Here is a 23,147-nt window from a genome sequence, read left to right as displayed (position 1 = left end):
ACGCACGTCTTATAACAGCTTAACTAAAAGAATAGTAGGAGGGCGATTTGGTGATACATATAATATTGGAACGAAGATGACGAAGCCGACAGTGGCGCAGCACGGAGCGCTGGCGCTAGACGAGTGGTCAATAAATCTTCTCATTGCCATCAGTCAACCCGTCTAATTCTTTGGCTGACCGTCACTTAACACTTGGCGTGAGGTGCGCAGTTCATTCCCATCTTGGTCCTCGAGCTTCGGCACATGCGTCAGCCGTGGTTGTCGGCCATGAGTTCTTGGCTTGCATCGCCCGGTCGTGCCCCAGCCTTTCAGACCCGAACCGATTTCGCCGTTGTGCCCCCCCACCCCCCCCCCCCCCCCCCTCCGCCCCGTCCACCGCCCAGACCACTCGACAGGACGAACTGAACCTGACGCAAGGATCCGACCCCACCGACCCGAGACGCTGTCCACACGTGACGAAACTATACCTCGGCAAAATCACGAGTGCTCACGCAGGCTCCCTCACAAAAATTTGGCCAACCTACGAATTCACACAAAATCACACTCACAGAACCTTGGGCTCACTCGAACTCACGAACTCAAATTCAGTTATGATCACAACTACTTGGGCTCACTCAGGCACACCACTCATCCGGCGTCAACCAATAATAGCGACACACGTCTCACTCACTCACTCATTTAAACTCACGACTCATTTGGACTACTTGGGCTCGCTCAGACTCATCACCCATCCGGGGTCAACAACTAATAGCGACACACGTCTCACTCACTCACGACTCATCTAGGCTCACTCACTCATTTGAATTCACGACTCATTTTGACTCACTCATTCCAACTAACGACTCATCTGGGCTCGTTCATTTCGACTCACGACAAATGTGGACTCACTCATTCTGACTAACGACTCATCTGGGCTCATTCATTCGGTCTCACAACTCATCTTGACTCACAATTCATCTGCGCTCACTCATTCAGGCTCAAGCCGCCGCGGTGGCTGAGTGGTTACGGTGCTCGGCTGCCGGCCCGAAAGACGCAGGCTCGATCCCGGCCGCGGCGGTCGAATTTCGATGGAGGCGAAATTCTAGAGTCCCGTGTACTGTGCGATGTCAGTGCACGTTAAAGAACCCCAGGTGGTCGAAATTTCCGGAGCCCTTCACTACGGCGTCTCACATAGCCTGAGTTGCTTTGGGACATTAAACCCCCTAAACCAAACCAAACCAAACCATCATTCAGACTCACTCGCCCATTTTAACTCATTACTCAGCCAGTGTCTCCATGACTCACGACTTCTATAAGCTCACTCATCGGACAGCTGAATCTGCCTTACGCCCAACGGCCCACGTTACGCGCCTGAAAGAACATCTATATGTGGCAACTATGGCCCCTGTTCTTGTACTTTATGGAAATGTGCTCTAGGATTCACTGACGATTTTTGGCAACCTTTAGAACATATATAAACACTGATTTTGGTGTTGCAATATTTTGGCTTTATTGTCTTTTTTTTTCTATGCTGCGCTACCATTTCTCCAGAATTAATTCTATTATCAAGCCTTTCAATCGGGCTCTTTCTGTGTTTGAACCATAAATTAGACCCTCTCAAGAGCAGCGAGAGCCTCCTGTAAGGACTTTAGAACTGCTACGCTACTGTTAGGTACGTTGCTGCTATATACATATTGGTGGAAAACAGCGCAATATGTACCAGTATGTACCAATATGTACGAATATGTTGGTGGTACCAATATGTACCACGAACTCGCCCGTTCGGCTATTGTGCTATATACAGTTATAAACTAATTTTTCTATTCTACAGCTTTTCTCCTCTGCGACCCTTCTCCATTATTACCCCTGAGCGGATCCCATCTGGAGTATAATGTTTAGTCTCAATGTCAGGGTTAAATCTTCTGCCGTTTTCTTTCTTCCACACACCATGGACGTGAGCAAAAATTGTGCCTTCTACAGTGTGATCAGCCCACCAAACACGTTGGGTGCTAGCTTCACCGATTCACCTGGGACACACAAACGCTTGTGCAGCGGTGCGGCTCGCACACATCTGCAGGCAGGAGAGAGGTGGGGCTCGCCTCCGAAAATAGACCCCCTACTTCACAAAAATTATGCGGGCACCTAAGCAATTCTTATTATGATATGTAAATGCGAGAGCACTGCTTGTCTCTGAGTTTTTGTCGAGGACTTGGGAGGTGAAAGTTGTTTCGCTGCGTTGGTCGCGTACTCAATCGGCAATGAACTGCTGCTTCCAGCCACACTTTGCTGTCCCACCTGATGGTGTGGACGCGAGCGATTCAAATTAAGGCCAAATCACCGCCGCGGCGAGTACCTTTATTTTTGTGTAATCTCTAGCTATGTTTACATGAATACATGAATACGACCGGGGCTCATCGTATTTTCTAGTATATCTCGCGGAGGCGACACGCCACTGTTTACATGCACATCACGTCATGCGTGAGAGTGGTACCTCGCTCATGCGGCGGAGGGGGTCAGCCGCTCCCATCTTGAGCGAGCACCCTCTGGATAACTTTGCTTTGTTATCTGCTGTTGCATTGTTGTCTGCTTTGTTATCTTAGTGGGGGGGGGGGGGGGGTATTGTAATCCAGGAAGGAGGAGGGACGCCTCCAGACCCGTTTCCATTCATCGCGAAAGTCGTCTTGCCCTTTCGGAAGGCAAAAGTCGCGATAAAGATGATGACGTCACTCGTGTGTGGCGTCTCAGCCACGCGTGCCTGCCATGGCTTTCTGGCTACGGCCCGCTTTTCGCACAAGCCAAGTAGTGCGCTAGCTTCAGAAGGCACGCTTATTGCACTCTTCCTCTAGCGAAACAGTCAGTCAAGCAAGGCGCAACGCCGCGCTCAGGGGGACATTTTCAGCGACGCCGCCAGCACGCCGCTGCGGTAGGTAGGCTGCATGCGACAATGCTGTGATCTCTCTCGCAAGGTGCGGTACGTGCGTTGAATATCACTGGACCTCGTAAAGGTATATATAGTGGAAAGCTTTCAGGGCTTCTCTCCTGTGTCCTTTCAACAACTTCTTTTTATACAGCTAAAGATTCACATCCTCTCTTTCTTTTCGAACAAGATGTGAACATTTCGTCGGTGAACAAAGGTTTTCATTTGGAGCGCAATAAACATTCTGCAATTTGTCCATGCTGCAGCACAAAAACGACGTTCGCGACTTCGCAAGTGAGCATAATTGGATAGCCGAATATTCCGAGGACTCGTACCATAGAATCAAATTTGACGAATGCACCACCATCGGGAAAGAAGCAAATTACCAAAAAAGCTCTTACTTGAGCTTTGGCACATTCATTCAAACGATCCCTAAAGAGAACAAAAAAAAACTGCCATTGACCGTACCGCACCTTCACATCACCGCTTTCCTTCTTTCGGTCACTTTGCGCCCTACCATAGAAATTTAAAGATATGCCAGTCAGTGACGAACATGAGTGGTGAGCGAATAAATAGCTTGCAAGAAATATTTGCCCGTGCTTGTCATCATGTCGTCTTTCTTCATTTGGTTCAAGGTTTGGTCAATTTTGTGCCGAGCTGTAAAGGTAAGGCTAATTTTCCTGTTTCCATTACTAAGGTATGGCCCGGAATAATTAAACAAAAAGAAATCCGCATTTAGCTTCAACATTCGTAAGTATGAATTCCTTTCTTGCTGATTAGGTCTAGCCCCCTGACCGTGCGTCCAGACGGAGTATGTTTTGAGACATTGCATGCATAAAAAAGAAAGAATTAAAGGTAAAAAATATGGTGCTATGGGTAAGAAAACTGGGTAATATTCCGACCTAACGACTTAAAGTTAAAATGCAATAAAAAATGTTAGCACTGCGATGCGATGAGCTCTTAACTGCAGATAACCTGTAGGCAGGCCTGCCTGAGAGGCCTAGAGGCTTGTAGCTGCCCATCACGGGACTCAATGATCTGGGCCGCTGCATGCGTTTTGCAACTAATTAAGAAACAGCAAAAGGAGAACTACAGAAAGCGCGTTACAGCCAAATAGAGCTAATATCAACTGAGACCAAGAGCGGCGGCCAATAAACTTTTCTCGTGTTTTAATAATCTTTAGTGCAACAGCCACATAAATTACATATCAGAAAACAATGAAATTGATTTGCATCATCATCTCGATTAGAGGCTTAATAAATGTTATGTATACACAGGAAACACTACCTGACTGATCACGACTGATAATGATCTGAATGTGAACCCGGACTCGCCAAGACTCAGATCATGATCTTAAGGTGAGCCCGCACTATGACTCGCATTGCGAGCTGAGCATGAGTCCAGACTCGCGACTCAGATCATGAACTGCATGTGAGCCCGGACTCATGACTCAGATCACGATCTGAATATGAGTTTGGACTCACTCACGACTCAGATCATGATGTGAATATTAGACCGGGCTCACTCACGGCTCAGATCATGATCTGAACGTGAATCCGGATTCACTTATGACTGAGATTATGATCTGAACGTGAGTCCGGACCCACTCACGGCTAAGATCATGATTTGAACGTGAGTCCGGACTCACGTTCAGATCATGGTCTGAATGTGAGCCCAGATTTACTCACGACTCAGATCGTGATCTGAAATGAGTGTGAGTGAGCCCAGGTGAGTCCACTCATGAGTGAGTTCGCCTACCTATGGACGACAATGTTCCCCTGCCCATGCCGTCCACCGCGTCCTGGGGCCTCGGCCGTCGGCTCCTGGTGACTTGAGGGCCGGAAGCTTCACGGACCCAGAGTCGTTCAGCCATATCCTTCATCGTGGCGGCCAGCACATCACCACTTTCTCTTTCCTGTGCTCCCTCTTCTGAAGCCCATCACAACTTCGCACGCCTCTGTGTCACCGATCGGGACGATCGGGACGATCGGTCGGTGGCCCCGGGTAGTGGGACGAAGACGACGAAGCTGGCAGTGGCGCGGAACGGAGCTCTACGCCAGTGGCCAATAAATCATCTCATTGCTATCAGTCAACCCGGCTCATTCTTCGGCTGACCGTCACGTAATAATATTTTGAATATGAACTAAAACGGTGGCAAGAAAAGGCAAGACATCCTTAACAGGAACCACTCCCGTTGACAGTCACTGTCTTCGTAAGTGTATATCACCTTGTACACCATGTGGCCGACATGTGAGCTGAAAAAGACGACATACTCTGCATTCGGGTCCAACATGTGCGTTTTTCACAGGCTATGCAGTCCAAGAAGGAAAATCATGTCAAATATTCGTGGTCATATTGGCTGACCATTAGGTAAGGCACACTGTGAGAATTTAAAACAAAGTCTTTCTTCAGGGTCCTTTGTAGAATGCGCCGATATGATATGGCGTCTTTGCAGCCAATAAAGCATTGTTCGATAGTTTCAGGGGCATCATACAGGCGACAATTTACAGGAGAAAATTTTTTTTTTGTGATGCTACATTTTAGCAGCTAGAACTTTTGCGTGAAGTTTAAAGAAAAACGTTGTAGTACTACGCGAAATCACCATTTTACGTACTCCTCTCTGCACATCATGACCAATGCAATGAGAGTAGAGAGAGCAATAAAATCTACGCGGGAAGAGCGTAAATATCTATCCTTTCTCTAAATCTTTATGAGAAACGGTGAATAAGCGCAAGCAAGGCAGCACTGTGGGTAGTTGGATGTACATTCGTACCTGAATAAATCTCAGTTGTTAGTGAGCGCTTGTCGTGCGCCCATCGTTAAGTAGTCGTTTTTTTTTTCCCTGTGTAGAGCGTTGTTCCCATGAAAAGGGAATAAGCACTCTAAGAAAAACGAGCTGCCAGAAAACGCACTGAGCCATAAACTTTCTTCATAAAACCAAATAATATGGGCCACTGGATAAAATTAGGAGAGACCACTATGTCCGGAAAAAGGTTCACAAGGTTAGTTTGCAGGGATATGTTGATAATTGGATGGGAACTGTCACGGAAAACGAAGAAATGTGCAACTAACTGTCTCACATAGAGATGTGTCAAACCTTGCCCGCCAGCAGAAACAGGCCTGAATAGGTTACCGCGCCGGATAGGCTCAAAACTGGACGACCATTAGAACACTTTATACGCCACTAAGAGTCATCTGTTCTACCTTGGTAGAGGGGCACGAAGCGAACGCGTTGTGGTGTGCACTATGGAAAAATGTGTTTTAGACCAGGCGCGTTGACAGGATTTTTTTTTTCGGGGGTTGTGCGGGGGACGGGGGGCAACGGAACAAGGTTCTCCTTCTCTGGTGCGCATGTGAGGTGCGACTTTCACTATGATGACTCACACAGACGAACTTTCATACCCGGCTATCATTAATACAACATGGTTGTATATACAGTGTCCTGAAAAAAAAAACACTCAAGTAAATACGAAAACGTCGACTACAAAACAAAGATCATCCTGTTTTATTTCACACAAAATCGTAACTAAATTAATTAATCTGGCTTCACTCAGCTTCTGATGGTACAAGAAAGAAACAAGAAATAGAGCTTCACTTCAGTGCGGCATTGTATGCACCTTCTTTAGAAGCAGCTGGTGCGAAGCATATACGCACCGTGAAAGCTAAACACACAGCTTACAATTTAAGCGACGAAAACAATACACAGAATTGCACACATAACCGTAAATATCGCCACACAGAAGCGACACCTTGGTGATCTGCGCACTTCTACAAATAAGCATTAGCATCAGCATTAACACATCTTTATGTGAGTGGCATAATATATAGATCACAAAAAAGCGCTATATATGACGGTGTGCCTTTTTCTTCAGCCAATAAAAGCCGCAATAATTTCGTCAATGCTAACTCGAGCCCAATGAATTGATATCAGGGCTATATCCCGTTAAGGCGCTGTTCACCTGTTCAGTTCCGAAAATATGTTTTGACTTTCATCAATGTAGATAAACTGTGTTCTGCGGCTACGGTAGTCTCTGTCAGCGTTGCTAAAATTTTGAGGAGTTCATGAACATTTAGAAATAGGACCTTGTCGCAGTCCATTAACGCGCCATTGGCGTAGCACAGCGTCTGCTCCACTTGTCTTGCTTCGCATATTGCTTTCCACATCTGCCACTCTCCCCTTAGTGCAGGGATGCGCGTTGTCTGCAAACTACTTAAAGTGGCCCAATGGTTTCCAAAGCGGCGCTCAAGATGGGCTGTGAAGTACATCTATGCTCATTCTGTGGCATCACTTCCACGAGCGTTTGTTGTCTTCTGCGTTTCTGAACCTGGGTTGTTATCATTATCGCGAGCTTTCTTTTTTAGTTTTAGTGCCATTATCGCTTTTTCATTTCCACGTGCGACCTGTCGTTTTTTTATCTTCCGAGAAGATTTTTCTTTTGTGTCTTAATATTTTCTGGTTCCTTGTCATTTGTGATTGCAGCGCACACGTGTTTCTCATCTGTAAAAGCCATGGTGTTTTTCAATAAAATTTCAGTTGTAAGTACCGCCCTGTGTTGTGTTCTCACTTTGTCCTGCGTCTGTTCCAATTTCTTAGTCATAATGTCGCACCAACTGGCCAAAAACTTTACCTTGTTAAACTGTGAGGTCGTCCATGTCAGGAATAAACGTCGCTCGCCTATAGTATTCCTCAGTTGAAGTCGAAGATTAATTAGCCGGATGCTTATAAGTGCCAACCACTCGCATCTTCCCGAGCTCACGCAAAAATCAGCCGCTCTCCTATGAAATACAAAGAATATTTTGTGAAACCACTCCTAATAAATAGCAGCCATTCTTTCCAGTATGCACAAAACGAGGTCTAAGTAGCCTAACGCGACGTTCATGTCAACCTACGTGCTCTCAAATACTCGCATGAGTGAAGCATTAGGCTTAAGGAAAAGCCCCAAACAGTTAGATAATGAAGTTAAAAGAGCATACTCGACAGTGGAGGGCAGATGCGGTGGAAGCACTTGATGCGTCGCGGCAGGCTTCCGTGAGCTGTTCTGGTGCGCCGACTTTTTGAAGCAATTCCTCACTAAACAGTGAGGCCGCCTCGTGGCGTTTCACCCACCTCCGCCCACAGTGGGTGTCGCCCGGGGCTTTCCACTTCCACCCGCAGCGGCCAGTGCGCAACGGAAAGTCTTCGAAAGAAGACCTGTGTAATCTTGTCTGTTGAGTCTACTCACTGTTTTCGTTATCGCTCTTCCGTCTTGTCCACGTGTGATTTATCCGTTGTTATTCAAACCAAAATCTTTAAACTGAGTTAATTTAGTATTGTCATTAACACTGCCATTTTCTGCGAGCTAGCGGTCCAAATAACGATTGTTTCCAAGCCTGGGCAAACACCTGCGAATAGCTGCCGTGTGAATTGGGGGATCGATATAGCGGTGCTTTATAAATCTGTGCGACGTTATCAGGGGTCTGAAAAAAAATGAGAGACGGTTTGACTACGCCAAAAACGAAGGTATTCGTTCGCTTCGAAACCTTGACGGTCCATCCACATCTAAGGATTTTCCGGCCTTATTTTGGGGGGTGGGTCACCGAAATTTTTAGGCTGGACCAAATCAGTTTTGACTCATCCCATGGCCCGCTCGGCCGTCATCAGCCAACTACCGCCCACAAGAGGCATGTTTATGAAGAGGACCGTGCTGTATGCTGTCCAAGTTGGCAGGAGCGACACAGATTTCAAGCCCCGCTTTCTAACATATCTGAATTGACGTTCCTGTATGACCTATAGCAGCAGCGCCTCTGACTGGGTGCCCTGGTGTATTCGATTCCCATCTACAGGTTGGTAGCCCGAGGTGTCAGCCCCGGCCAATTCCTGCGACGAGGCTTCAGATCCACACCCACGAAATCTGGATCCCGGATAGTTCGATTGCCATATCAAAGTTGGTAGCCCGAGTTGGCAGCTTCTTCCACTCGGTTAAGTGACGGCGACAAATAATTTTACTCGCCCACTGTATGAGTGCTTTCGCACTTAAATTTTGTGTGTGTGGGGGGGGGATGAGGGGGAGGGCCGGGCCCGCATGGCTCCCTCTTCGCTACGTGCCTGTTGTGGATGTGTACTTATGTTCGCCAACGATGACTTGCAAAATAAGTGGTCGACGTCATCCAAGGGTCACATGATAAGTATCACGTGACAACGAAGGCCTGCAAAAAAAATGTTGCTGACGTTCAAACGCATGGTCATGGATTGGTGGTGAATTCCAAAGAGATTTAAGAAGGTAACTGCAAGGAAAAGAGGCGCGAGATAAAATAAATATTTGAAGAAAAAACACAAGTAAAACAATATTGAAGTCCCAGGTATTGAAAAAATTCCTATCTTGAGACATAAGGAAGAATTTTGACCGGATTTAACAAGGTAGCCTTCCAGTTTAAATAATGTAGTCGTGAAAGTATGCGCAAATCCTACCTAACGCGAACCTTTTCGCGCTAGCACCGAATGAGGGAAGAATTGTTAGTGACACAAGGAGCCCTAAGGCCGAGAAGGAGACCTCTGTACAAGATTTTCACTGAAGTGCAAAACGCCACCAAGAGAGGAGGAAATGTTCACTTGATTCAACTTCCCCGTATGCGTCAAAAAGGTTTGCCGGAGCGTACCCGCATCAGCATAAATACCAATTTAGGCGACGAATTCTGTATTGCAGAGGCGTCATTGATACTTCACGCAGTTACATGGGCGGACATTCCGAGGCGACTTTAACAGCTGAAGATGCGCGTTATTGAGCAGCGAATCTCAAGGAAGCTGGCTGAGATATGTTGGAAGCATTGAAAAGTGGAAATCAACAGTTAACACGGCCGGACATTCGAAGGGTACTTCGAGTGCTATAATTGAACGTTACTGAGAAAGAGAATCTTACGGAGAAAGCTGAGATAGGTTGGAACTACTGGAAACGATGCAGCCATGGCGTAGAGGTAGAACATCCGCCTCGCGTGCAAGAGGACCGGGGTTCAAATACTGGTGCCGCGCAATTATCCACCGGGTTTAAAAAAAAAAAATCCGCGTGTCGATGGAGTGCGGCCTTATCTCGGTGACCAGAACCGACAACGCACTCTCTCACCAGAGCAGGATCTGGCCACCCTGGTGTAGTACTTGGCCACAACCTTCTATGATCAAACCAATTAACCCTCGGCCCTCAGTCCCCAGCGGCTGCAGAGCAACTGACCACGGCGGCGGTCAGACCTGTGACGCAGCGGAGGGTGCTAAGAATCTCTGGCTCCGGACAGGCCGCCATTGGAATCTGAACCTGGCAACGTTTAACGCTAGAACTTTAGCTAGTGAGGCTAGCCTAGCAGTGCTGTTGGAGGAACTAGCGGGAATTAAATGGGATGTGATAGGGCTTAGCGAAGTTAGGAGGACAGGTGAGGCGTATACAGTACTAAAGGACGGACACATACTGTGCTATCGCGGGTGAGAGGATAGACGAGAACTAGGTGTGGGTTTCCTCATCAATAAGGATATAGCTGGCAACGTAGAGGAGCTCTACAGTATTAACGAGAGGGTAGCAGCTATAGCAATTAGGCTGAATAGGAGGTACAAGCTGAAAGTGGTGCAGGCCTACGCACCCACATTCAGCCATGATGACCAGACCGTTGAAAGCTTCTATGAGGACGTAGAATCAGCAATGAATAGAGTAAAATCGCAGTACACTGTACTGATGGGCGACTTCAATGCGAAGGTGGGCAAGAAGCAGGCTGACGACCACGCGGTAGGTGACTATGGGATAGGCTGTAGAAATAGCAGGGGAGAGTTATTAGTCGAATTCGTGGATAGAAATAATTTACGGATCATGAATACCTTCTTCCGCAAACGAGAAAACAGGAAGTGGACCTGGAAGAGCCCCAATGGTGAGATTAAAAATGAAATCGACTTCATACTATGCGCTAAACCTGGCATCATTCAGGATGTGGCCGTCCTCGGAAGGGTGCGTTGCAGCGACCATAGAATGGTAAGGTCTAGAATTAGCTTAGACTTGAAGAGGGAACGGAAGAAGCTAGCGACGAAGAAGACCATTGACGAGTTAGCCGTAAGAGGGAAAGCACAGGAGTTTAGGATAGCGCTGCAAAACAGATACTCGGCTTTAACTGAGGAAGATGATCTTGATGTTCATTCAATGCACGATTACCTGACATCAATAATTACGGAGTGCGCAGTATAATTAGGCGGTATGACAGTTCGAAAAGTTACCGGGAAGCTATCTAAGGTGACGAAAGATCTGATTAAGAAGCGCCAAAACATGAAGGCATCTAACACTATCGATAGAATAGAACTAACGGAGCTATCAAAGTTAATAAATAAGCGCTAGGTAGCCGACATAAGGAAGTTTAATATGGAGAGAATCTAGCATGCTATAAAGAACGGAGGTAGCCTAAAAACAGTGAAGAGGAAACTAGGCATAGGTAAAAACCAGATGTATGCATTAAGAGACAAGCAGGGCAATGTCATTAGCAATATGGATAAGATAGTTAACCTAGCCGAAGAGTTCTACACAGACCAGTACAGTAGCCAATGTAATCAGAGCGCTAATAAGAAAGACAGCAGTGCACAGCAATGCGTCATCCCGCCAGTAACGAAAGATGAAGTAAAGAAAGCCTTAGAAGCAATGAAAAGGGGAAAAGCAGCTGGGGAGGATCAGGTAACAGCAGATCTGTTGAAGGATGGAGGGGACATCGTGCTAGAAAAACTAGCCACCCTGTATACGCAATGCCTTATGACCTCGACTGTACCAGAAGCTTGGAAGAATGCAAATATTATCTTAATTCATAAGAAGGGAGACGCCAAGGACTTGAAAAATTACAGGCCGATCAGCTTACTTTCCGTTGCCTACAAACTATTTACTAAGGTAATCGCTAATAGAGTCAGGGCAACGTTAGACTTTAATCAACCAAATGATCAGGCAGGCTTTCGTAAAGGATATTCCACAATAGATCATATTCACACTATCAATCAGGTGATAGAGAAATGCGCAGAATATAACCAACCTCTATATATAGCTTTCATTGATTACGAGAAAGCATTCGACTCAGTGGAAACCTCAGCAGTCATACAGGCATTGCGTAATTAGGGGGTAGAAGAGCCTTATGTCAAAATACTGGAAGATATATATAGCAACTGCACAGCTACTGTAGTCCTCCATAAAGTCAACAATAAAATTCCAATAAGGAAGGGCGTCAGGCAAGGAGACACGATCTCGCCAATGCTGTTCACCGCATGTTTGCAGGAGGTATTTCGAGGCCTGAATTGGGAACAGTTGGGAATAAGAATAAATGGAGAATACCTAAATAATCTGAGATTTGCTGATGACATTGCCTTGCTGAGTCACTCAGAAGGTGAACTGCAAATTATGATCAACGAGTTAGACAGGCAGAGCAGATCGATGGGTCTAAAAGTTAACATGCAGAAACCCAAGGTAATGTTCAACAGCCTAGCAAGAGAACAACAGTTCACAATTGGTAGCGAGAGCCTATAAATTGTGCCGGAATACGTCTAGTTAGGGCAGGTAGTGACAGCTGATCCGGATCATGAGAGGGAGATAACTAGAAGGATAAGAATGGGGTGGAGCGCATATGGCAAATTCTCGCAGATCATGAGTGGCAGTTTACCAATTTCCCTCAAGAGGAAAGTGTACAACAGCATAATCTTACCGGTACTCACCCACGGGGCAGAAACGTGGAGGCTAAAGAGGAGAGTTCAGCTTAAGTTAAGGACAACGCAGCGAGCCATGGAAAGAAAAATGATAGGTGTAACGTTAAGAGATCGGAAGCGGGCTGAGTGGGTGAGGGAACAAAGACGGGTTAATGACATCCTAGTCGAAATCAAGAGAAAGAAATGGGCTTGGGCAGGGCATGTAATGCGAAGGCAAGATAACCGCTGGTCTTTAAGGGTAACGGAGTGGGTTCCAAGAGAAAGTAAGCGTAGCAGGGGGCGGCAGAAGGTTAGATGGGCGATGAGATTAAGAAGTTTGCAGGCAAAGGGTGGATGCAGCTGGCAAAGGATAGGGTTAATTGCAGAGACATGGGAGAGGCATTTGCCCTGCAGTGGGTGTAGTAAGGCTGATGATGATGATGATGATGATGATGATGACTGGAAACGAGAAATCTCCAATAGAAAGAAGTGACGGGCCGGCTATATTACAGGGGTACTGAGAGCTGACATTGCCAATAAATCAGCCACCTCGTTCAAATGACACCCGCATTTTCGGGTACCCGGACAAAAGGGACGTCTCTAACATTGCATGGTTCAAAAAACTAAGGAAACAATTCAATACAGCTTTTCCTGAAGTTTCGAGATAGGCTAAAACAGGGACATTCTGCACAGAAGAGAACCTGTGATATATACCTCTCAAGTCTTGGAAGAGCCGAACGAATTGTCGAAAACTCTCCAAAGAGTGTAGGAGTGTAATCACTGATACGGACGGAATAGCTCCAAGCCCGATCCTGTGAATATATCCGAATTGACGCCTTCTCGCACATGCCGAACGCATAAGTGAGAGAGCAGTATGACGGAGAGCGTTCTCTAGGTGATCAGCAAGAAGACCATATTGGCTATTAGCGGGCATAGGTTTCGCATTGGAGGGAAAATACGTTAATAATAAAGAGAGGGCCATCCTGCGTGTGGCCAGTTCGTTGCGTGCAGTTGAGACCGACTTGAAGCTGATTCATAGGTTCTGCGTGAACTTAACCTAATTATAATACAAAAACAGGAATGTCTGGGAGACAAAAGTGGGAGCACTGACGGCAGCGGCCCGCTCAAAGGACATGGGGAAAGTATGCACCGTAAGAAATTGGAAGCGGGTATCAAGACAGCACGCGCCCCGAGCCGACATTTTTCTGCCGCTCTCACCCTTCTTTCTCATTGACCCCTCGTATCAGCTCTTCGTTGTTCGGGGTCAAGCTGCAGTACAGTGGAAAGAAACCTTGGTAGCTGAATCCTTTTCATTCTGGCTGCCGTTGCGGCTTGCGAGCGATAATGAAAAAGGAAGTAAAGAAATTCGCAGGAGCGATTGAAAGAGGTAAAAGTGCTGTTGTGGATCTGGCAACAGCAGATCTTTTGAAGGGCGGAGGGGAGATTGTGCTAGAAAAAGAAGTCACACTTTGTACACAATGCCTTATGACCTCGACCGTACCAGAAACTTGGAAGAACCCTTCATTCTCTGAATTCATTAGAAAGGAAATGACAAGGACTTGAGAAATAACAGACCAATCAGGTTACTCTCCGTTGAGAACAAGGTATTTGCTGAGGTAATAGCTAATAGAGTCATGGCAACCTTAGTCTTCAGTCGAGCAAATGATCAGGCAAGCTTTGGTAATTGATGCACGACAAGAGACCATATTCACACTATCAATGAGGTAATGGAGAAATCCACAGAATATAACCAACCCATATATATCTTTCATTTATTACGAGAAAGCATTAGACTCGGCGGAAACCAGGGCAATCATGCAGACATTGCGCAATGAGGGTGTAGAAGAGTCTAAGCGGAAAATACTGGAACATATCTATTACGACTGCGCAGCCACCATAGTTATTGTTGAATTTATAGTCAGCAATAAAATTCCAATAAGGAAGGGTGTTAGGACGAGAGACACGATCTCGCCAATGCTATTCAGCGTGTGTTTTCAGGTATGCGATGCCTGGATCGCGAACAGTTGGGGACAAGACTTAACAGAGAATACATAAATCATCTTCGAATGGCTGCCGCAATTGCCTTCCTAAGTCTCTCAGGAGATGGACTGCAGAGCAAAATCAATTAGACAGGCAAAGCCGAATGGTGGATCGAAAAATTAACATGCAGAAAACCAAAGTAATCTTCAACAGTCTAGCAAGGGAACAGCAGTTCACAATTGGCCGCGAGATGCTGTAAGAGGTAAAGGAATACGTCTTCTTTGGGCAGGTAGCGACAGCTTATTCGGAAAATGAGAGGAAATTATCTGGACGAATAAGTACGTTGTGGAGCGCATATGGCATGACAGTTTACCAATATGGCATGGCAGTTTACCAATATTCCTGAAAAGAAAAGTACGGATGATGCCACGAGAGATAAAACTGCCTAAATATTTGAAATTTCTAATATTCTTGATTATTTTATATAATGTGCACACATTATTCAGCAGGTAGACAGTAAATTTTTTTTCACGAAAATGCCAATATTTAAGGAGAAAAATATTTTAAACGACGTTCTGGCAGACGCAGCGTTTTCATGCAGAGCACAATTTCGCGAATCTGCAATGACATAGGAGTCAAAATAAGGAAGCCGTGATGAATATGCTTGGCGTGCTAAAATTACAGGTAAGAAAGAGTGTGTAAGGCTTATTTATATCCGTCGCTGTGAAAAAGTTGTCGCTTCATAGAAAAAAAATTCGAAAACGACACAAGTCTCCATTCAAGCTTTTTTCAAGAGATTTTTGGTACGCAAATATAAAACACATTCCCATAAAGCGTGCAAAATAGATAAGAATTCAGGCGCTAAAAGAATGTGCAGACTTTCATTGTTATATAATATAGGGAATTACAAGAAAGTTTGCCATGAACCTGCGTTTTTTAAAATAGTAGTGGTTTTCAAAACTAAAAGAAAAATACACTCCTCCAACAACTCTATCGAAAGAGGGAAAGAATATTATGAAAGAACATGTTGAATTATTTATTTACAACAATATTATGCAAGCTCAAACTTGAACCTTCTTGAGCATTAGCAGGACCACCTAAATGAGGGGACGGAAGCAGAAAGCACTTTCTCCGCTGCTCTAAATTTTCCACAAATCCCAAGACATTCTTCATCAAGAGAAAGCATACCTAATTACTTTTTGTGAACAGACAGCAATCTGTGACGTTAGCAGGATTCAGTAAAGCTGCTAACGCCGATTGCGAGTAACAACTGGGAGTGCGGCCCATAAGAATGCATGTAAACAAAAGATTTGATGTAATTTTCTTACCCCGCAGCGCATGTATGAAGCCGTGTGTCTCCCCAGACCATCGTTTTGTCGTTTCACTGCAGGCCTATCTAAACTAATTTAGAATTTGTGCGCGATTCAAATATACATTTTGTTTGTTTTTTTAACGGCTGTCCACTGATCTGATTGGTCATGCTGGTATATGCTGGATTGGATTGGTTATATCTGTACAGGAGTAGGAAATCCCTCAACCTATATACAATTTTCTTTAGGCTTTTGGTTATCACGTAGACTCCAAGTTGAATAAATGAGGTCGTCCTTAATTCATAAAAGGCGATAAGAGCCTATAGTGTGTGAATTTGCGAAACGTTGGTGGCAAGCACATATTGTTATGTTTAAAAAAGCTTTGCCTGTGAAATGATTTTGTATACTTTGACGTTCTTTTCTTCTATGTAGTCGGATTTTTTTATTAAAAACAGCGTTATAGGCCACTGTGCAGTCAAAAAATTACTCCGAGAGCTTGTGCTTACCCGCATTCCTATGGACCACCCTCCCAGTTATTACCTGCACTCGGGCATAGCTGCGCCACAGAATCCTGCTTACATCACAGATCGTTTTTTGTCCACAAAGAGTAATTAGCTATGCTATCTCTTGACGTAACGGTCTCAGTATTGGGATTTGGGAAAAAACATAGAGCAACGTTGGGCGTGTTTGCTACTTCCGCCCCTCAACTAGGTTCTTCTGCCGATGCTCAAAAAGCTACAAGTTTGAGCTTGGATAACATTGTTGGAAAGAAAATAATGGAACATGTTCTTTCATATCCGTTTTCGCTTCTTTCGAAAGACTTGTTTTAGGACTTTTAAGAATATTTAGAGATTGTTTTTTTTCTTTCATTTTTGAAAACCAGTGCTATATTAAAAAATGCCAGGTTTAGGGCAATACCTGTTGCACTTCCCTAATTTATATAAAAAGCGAAAGTCGATACAGTCGTTTAGCACCTCAATGCTTATCTATTATGCAAATTTTAAGGAAATGTGTTTCATATTTGAGGCGAAAAAATTTTTTGAAAATGTTTTATTTCGAGACCTGCCGTTATCGAAATTTTACCCAGTAAACGACAACTTCCTCAAAACGACTGAAGTAAGCATTACACATTCCTCCTCGCCTTTAAATTTAGCACGATAATTATATTCATATTGAGTTTCATATTTCGATTTTTACGTCATTGCAAATTTGCGAAATTGAACTGTGCTTGAAAACACTGCATCTGCCATGACGTTGTTTATAACTTTTTCTCCTTAAATATTACCAGTTTCACGAAACGAAATGCGCAGTTGACCTACTGAATAATGTTTGCATAATATATAAAATATTGGAGAAAATAAACATTTGAAATAACTAGGCAGCTTGAACTCATGTGAAGGCTAACGAGAAGGGTTCAGCTTAAGTTACGACAACGTGGCGAGCTATGAGAAGAAAAATTATAGGCGTTATGTTAAGAGATCGGAAGCAGGCAGAGCTGGAAAGGAACAAACGAGGATTAATGGCATCCTAGAAGATATAAAGAGGAGAAGGAAGAGGAAAGACAGGGAGTTTAACGAGAAGAATAACCGGTTTGCTACCCTGCACAAGGGAAAGGGGGGAGGGATAAAAAGATGAAAGATAAAAGAGATTAGCAGGAAAATGAAGTCACTATGAAAATTTAGCAAGCGTCAGGTAAAGTCACATCCTATCGTTCAGGCCAGAAGTTCTCAAGAAGCGAGACAGTTCATGGAGGCCTTCACCGCCGACGATCGCTACGGCCAGTAGAAGAGAATCTTCATTTCCCTCAGTGGACGATCTTGACGCTCCTGCGCATTGCAGATATATTGGCTTTCGGCACTGTAGGCAGGGCATTGAGAAAGAATTCGGGCTATATTCTCGTCACACGCGCAGATGTCACATGCAGAGTTATCAGTCTTGCAATTAAGAAAGAGAGGAAGAATTATGAGTTGAGTTGACTCAACTCAACGAAGCAAATATGCTTGGCAGGGCATGTAATGCGAAGCCAATATAACGCTGGTCCTTAAGGATGACGGAGAGGATTTTCAAGAGAAGGCAGGCGTACCAGGGAGCGGCAGCACGTTAGACGGATGAGATTAAGAATTTTTTAATGAATACGTTAGCCATGGCTGGCAGAGGACAGGTTAATTGGGTAGGCACGGAAGGGTCATTTGCCCTGCTGTTGGTGTAGTCAGGCTGATGATGATGAAGATGGAACTGTTAGGCGGAAGTTTCCGAAAAGTCTTGTTTCATGCTCCCCCTTCAGTTCACCTGAGCGTTTGGGGAGGTCTGCAGCTAAAATCATTCACACTTACAAACTTGAGTTTTCCCGAAAGCACAAAATTTAAATCTTCGCAAGCAATGAAGAAAGTGAAATGAGCGAATAAGATTGTTCATTTTCATGTTTACGTTGCATTTTATATTATCTAATCTATAAAGTACTCTTAAAAAACCTGCAGTTTAACAAGCCCAAGCCCATCGCTGGCGCATTGCTAGTCTCTGCCTTTTTCACAAGTTCTTCAATAGTTCATTGCACGAAGCACCCTACATCCTACGCCGCATGCACATATCTCAGCGCACTGGTCATGCCCTTCACGTTGTCCGTCCACGTTCCCGTACTACTGCATTCTCGGCCTCGTTTTTGCGGGAGTAACATCTGACTGGAACGGCCTTCCCCACGATGTCGCAGCCATTGCCTGTCCATCAAGATTCCACCAGGAGTTAACGCAGCTGATGTTAGATTAGAACCTCAAGTTATATGCGTAGTCCCACCCCTTATGTAATACCCCTGAATAGGGGTCTTTAAGGAAATAAACTGAACTGAACTGAAGGCCTCTGAACTGAACTGATCAGAGGTCTGGAAAACGAGTCATCTATTATACCCCGACCTTTGTGGAGTACAGTACATATATATAAGGTTAAAATAAATACAAACTTCGGTCAGCCGTGTCAAAAGACAGGCTTTCGGAATGACTACCAGAGAAAACATCATATTCAATTTATGAATTTAATTACAGAGAAAATCGGCATCAGCAAAAACACTACATTGTGTTTTTATAGGCAACAGGAAAGCGTGGTGTACGAAGGCTTCAATGCGAAAGCCATGCTGGTTTCAGTCAGTGCTTTGAAGAACCCTGTACATATATATATATATATAAAATATAATAAAGGACTGCATGGAGACATGCGCGCAAAAGAAGAGTTTTTGCGAAAAGACGCCAGCAGCTCTTAGTGTTATTAAACTCTGTTTCAAACATCAGGTGCAACGCTGCCAAAGCTAGCACTCTTTCTTGTGCTGCCTGCATCCGCGACACAAAATAGTGCGTTGCTTGTGGTGAGCGAAAAATAACAAATGCTTTGCCGGAAGGCTTCGTAGATAAGACATTTGTCATCAGCATGACAAAACACGCTCTTATTGCGAGCGACTCGATCGAGATGTGTGATTTTGTATTTTGCGTTTGTCGTCTTTTTCCATTTCACGTTTTCGCTTTCCCCGCAACCCTGGCCGCCGAACTTAATCTTTCCAGCATCCATTCACTTTTGAGAAAATGGCGTCTAGCACAGCGGCCGCGGCCAGCTCTTCTGGGCGCATTTTCTCGAAGGTTTTTACATTCAAGCTGTCAAGGCACGCCAAGCAAGTAATTGCAAACGTGTACTCCCGTACCACGACCCGTTTTCCGGAGAAATCTGTTCGGGAAGCACTTAGTGCTGCGGGCGAGGATACCGGAGTATCTCCCCGTACCGTTGCCAAAATCAAGGCGGAGCGTCTGTGTGGGCCTTTGGCGTCTCCGAAGAAAAGACGTCACGACGTGAAGATTTCAAGCTCGCGAACAGTCAAGCATGGCAGCTTCGCAGTCCATGCCGTCCGTCTGAAAGTGCACAGTATGTTCGCGAAGAGGGAAGTCCCAGCACTGGACAGTGTGCTATAGACTGTCAGTGAGGACGACGAAATGCCGAACTTCAAGAAAACGACGTTGTGGAGGTTGATGAAGGACGTCAGATTCACATTTTAAAAAAGAAAACGGAACCTTGCGCTGATCGTGCGAATTGACATCATTTCCTGGCGTCGCAGGTACCTGCGTGCAATAAAGAAATTCCGAAGACAGGGCAAGCACGAGCCGTTCCTTGTTTATTTCCTTACGCAGCATGTTTAGACTGGCTTCGTATAGAGTTTGATGTTAGCGTTGCAACCTCGTAGTCGTAACAGTGATTGTTGCTTCAGAATTACACATTTAAAAGAAATAGTCTTGACCACGTTGCTGTTGCCGACCTTTTCGTAGAGGTGACGTTTCCCGGCCAGTTTTGCGCTACGTTTGGGTGGGGCACATGTCTGCATGGGTAAGATTTAATCCCTAAATCCCAATTGGTGCGGCAAGCAAAACCTGCAAAACTGCCAAAAATATTGCAGCATTGCAATGGGTAGTGCCATCGCGTCGTCACCGTAGGAACGAATGAATACATACTGTGCATTGCCCGCTGCTCCCGTGGTGCGAGTTACTGGCGCTACTGCTGCGAACGTTGGCCATTTTTGTTCGCAGTCGCCACAAATGAAGAGATTTCAAATGTTGCCGAATTAGTCAAGTACCCCATGCAAAAATACAATAAATATAAACTGGCTACCAAATGCCGCCTGGGCGCGAAATATAAGCCCAAACAAAGGAGCGATAAAGCCGAGATAATTCTTTTTCTCGATTGTCTTTGAGCGGCTTTTTGTGAGACAGTGGTTAGCAGCGTGTTTGTTTCAGTGCGTTGCCTACTTGCATGCTGCAGTGTGTTTGCTTACTTAGAAGCATTAACTGTGCGCTCGGTTGCTTCGCATTTACAGGTGCATCATCTACCTAGATGAAACCTGGGTGAACTCAGGGCACACAAAAGAATGCGTCTGGCAGGACAAGACTGTGAAGTCCTCTTAGGACGCCTTCCTGAAGGGTTTAACAACAGGATTGGCTGCGCCTTCGTGCAAAGGGGCCCGTTTGAACCTTGTTTTTGCTGGGAGCAGTGTAACAGGATTCGTGCGAGACGCTGTTGACTTCTTCAGAGCAAAAAAGGTTTGGTTTGGTTTATGGGGGTTTAACGTCCCAAAGCGACTCAGGCTATGAGAGACGCTGTAGTGAAGGGCTCCGGAAATTTCGACCACCAGGGGCTCTTTAACGTGCACTGACATCGCACAGTACACGGGCCTCTAGAATTTCGGCTCCATCGAAATTCGACCGCCGCGGCCGGGATCGAACCGCGCTGAATACCAATCTGAGATGGATGGCATCCATTTTGAGAAGTGATTCACCGACAAGCTTTGCCAAACATTCCGGCCAATAGCATTGTCAACGCGGACAATGCTCCATATCATAGCGTAGCTGTTCAAAAAGCACTTTCCAAGTCTACGAACAAAGCTGATAATAGGCATTGGTTCACAAAGAAAGGTGTTCCGTGGTCACAGGAGATGGTGACGGAAGAACTGTTGGAGCTTTATCAAAAGGTAAACACACCCAGCGTTGTGTACCGCATCGACACCCTGGCGGATACCCATGGCCACGAAGTGCTTCGTTTACCACCGTAATACTGCGAGTTCAATCCCATTGAGCTTGTCTAGAGCCGGGTGAAGGGATACATCGCAAGTCGCACCAAATGTTTCACTTTGGCTGAAGTGGAAAAGCTCCTGCTGGAAGAATTGGCGTCTGTAAGCAATGAAAACTGGTAAATCTGTTGTATTGATGTGGAGCAAGCTGAGGCTGAAGCATGGCAACGCGACATGATGGTTGACGCTGAATTTGAACCGGTTGTCTTGAGCAATTGTGACTCGTCCAACTACTCGTCTGATGAGTCGAGCACTCATTTCCGTGATGAAGATTTAAAGGCATCGATGAACTCGTTTCACTTCGAATGGATGTGTGATACACATGCTACTGAGACGAGAGAGATGACTAGTCGGCATGCTGTGATCACTCTTGTTTGTGCATGAGTGTAAAAGCACGTGGTCATTAGCATCAAAATGCATCAGGCAGTAACTTGTAATGTAGGTGTTGAGGTGGATGTGAAGGACGCGGTGGTGGTGGTGGTGGCGCGTGGTCGTGTTTATACTGTCTGCATAGAAGTAGAATTCGTAAGAGAGTTCAAATAGTACTTTTTTTTTTAGAATATTAATAGTGCTACACGTCGCCAAAGTGTGGAGTTTTTGGGAGATTCATTGCAGAAAAATACAGTGGAGCCTAATCAAGCGTTGTGTCAATTATTCGAAAAGAATCTGAAAACGTGAGAGCAAATTTGATTCGCTGAAAATAATTTTGAACATGTACTGTTTGAATAATTCGACTAACTGAACAGGAATTTATTCAATTTGCAGTCCAAAAATTTCTAACATTCACACACCCCTAAGAATGGGCCTGATTTTGTGTGTGAGGGTCGGAAATAGTATGTATGGGTGTCTGATCTTCATGTCATGAAAAGGGAGTCCTGGTTTGCTGTTGTCATGCGTAATTGTCAATCTCTGGTCGTTTTGACATGTTATGCAATGCTGCAGTGCCAGTGTTGAGGTAGCCAGTACTGTATGTTTTGTCTTTAATTTTTGGGGGTGTGAATGATTTCAAGCTGGCTCTTGCTCGGTTTAGTGTGAATTTGTTTCGAGTCATGTCTTTGTTAGTACATGTTCTAGAAATTTAATTTTGCTGACTAAAAATGCACTGCTGTTTGGAATCTGTCCAGACATTGGTCATGTTTTCGTTGTATGAAATAACGTTGTTCGATGGCGTGCACATTTTTTTCAGTTTTGGAGCACTTGACTGATTGTGTGCTTGTGTGCCTCCACAACACGTGTCCTTTAATTTGTATGCACTGTGATCCATGCCACTGGCTTTATCCAGAATAAACCATTTCTCGCAAACATTCGGGGTCAACATTCTTTATTGTCCCGTCTCATTTTATTGTTTGCTCTTTCGAAATATTTCTTCATAGCGTTGTACAACTGTCACTGCATTCTTGATTGGCGCTCCCACAGCTCGGAACTCTTTTTGCCTGGCTGCATGAAAATCCTGCTTGAGCAGCTTCTGCTCTTCTAGGAGAGCAGGGAAATCGAGACAATCTGACTTGTCTCTGTATTGCCTTCATATACATTTGTGCACGACAACAAATCTGTGACTCTTGAGGCAGTACTATATTCTCTCACTGTGTGAATCGAGACTGTGTTCTAAATTTAACACTTAACACGGGAAAACAGGCCATATCGAGGTGGCTTGCGTAAAAATAATTTGACCCATCAATTTAAATATACTGTTCTGCCGCATATTAT

The 23,147-nt window shown here is 45.0% G+C and overlaps 1 protein-coding gene across 1 annotated transcript in view; it reads right to left on the bottom strand.

Moving 5' to 3' along the window:
• Nucleotides 1–23,147, bottom strand: part of LOC144119098 (monocarboxylate transporter 5-like) — a 77,089-nt gene that overhangs the window by 22,344 nt on the left and 31,598 nt on the right. The gene's annotated exons all lie outside the window — the stretch shown is intronic.

Source organism: Amblyomma americanum, chromosome 2 (assembly GCF_052857255.1).
Source record: "Amblyomma americanum isolate KBUSLIRL-KWMA chromosome 2, ASM5285725v1, whole genome shotgun sequence".
Classification (NCBI taxonomy): Eukaryota; Metazoa; Arthropoda; class Arachnida; order Ixodida; family Ixodidae; genus Amblyomma; species Amblyomma americanum.
The sequence above is the reverse complement of the archived record's forward strand: the minus strand, read 5'-3'. Positions and strand labels throughout refer to the sequence as shown.